The sequence below is a fragment of the Pecten maximus genome, chromosome 10 (assembly GCF_902652985.1).
Source record: "Pecten maximus chromosome 10, xPecMax1.1, whole genome shotgun sequence".
NCBI classification, from domain to species: domain Eukaryota; kingdom Metazoa; phylum Mollusca; class Bivalvia; order Pectinida; family Pectinidae; genus Pecten; species Pecten maximus.
In genome coordinates, this window is record NC_047024.1 from 33,047,143 (window position 1) to 33,048,207 (window position 1,065).

A 1,065-nucleotide genomic window follows, 5' to 3' on the forward strand; every position below is an offset into this window, starting at 1 on the left:
ATTGCTGATAAATGTGTGCATATTTGCAGCCAAGTGAAGGGATCATTTTGTAATGTCACATGCACTGTTATCCTGCCCTTGACTGAAATAAATTCATCCCCAAATCACAAATTTAATTACCGTCGTATTTGAGCTAATACAAAATGTAAGCATAAACCTTGGCCATATAAGTGCAACCCTGTTATTTTTTTAAGGAATAGATATGTGTGTGTGCTAATTGAAGCATAAAAAGTTCATTAATTACCTCACTGATCTGCCAATTATACATTATATGCAATCTTCAATCCTTTGACCAAATATTTTAAATTGTTTTTTGTTACATTTGATATGTAAATAAAAAAAGTTACTTTTCCCACAGAGATTTCACATGAAAATTTTTCCCTGTACACGGTATTATTACGCCCATCCCTTTTGTGATTTTGTGAGTGCCCTATGTACTTTTTAGGTCAAATATGGTAATGATGACATTTGAGTTTTACACTATTCAAAACAATAAGATCGTGTAGTTATCTAAAAAAATATCCCAAGACGGGTGGGCTTATTACCAGACATGGCATTATCAATAGTCAGTAAAGTCAAACATATGTGTTTTGATCAGTTTGGTCTCGTAAGGTGAAGTTTAAATCTATTTACACACATATTTATTAATTATAATTGTTAAATTGATATTAAATTGAAGTAATATTTATTCCAGGTGGCGAACTACATACCTCAGTTAGCCCGTTACAGTCCTGACTATTGGGGCGTTTCTGTGTGTACAGTAGACGGACAACGGTAAGTATCTGGTTATATGAAAAAAAAATAGACCTGTTTTTTCTTTGAATAAATCAATATTACTCAAAGATTTGATTATGCCTCTCTAAATTGGCTTATATTAAAATATTGATAAAAACAGTTCAATATGCATTATATATCACCATGCTGTATGTTCCATACCACTGTATCACGGTACCCATATTATAAAATGTTTGGCTGCATAATGTACGGTGTATATATGTTTAATGGTTGTTTCTGAATAATTTTACATTTCCTGAAATTAAGATTTAGATTTATTTCTTGATAATT

At 31.1% G+C, this 1,065-nt stretch overlaps 1 protein-coding gene across 1 annotated transcript in view; it reads right to left on the reverse strand.

Moving 5' to 3' along the window:
* LOC117335706 (Rieske domain-containing protein-like) overlaps nucleotides 1–1,065 on the reverse strand; it is a 10,359-nt gene that overhangs the window by 5,322 nt on the left and 3,972 nt on the right. The window lies entirely within an intron of this gene.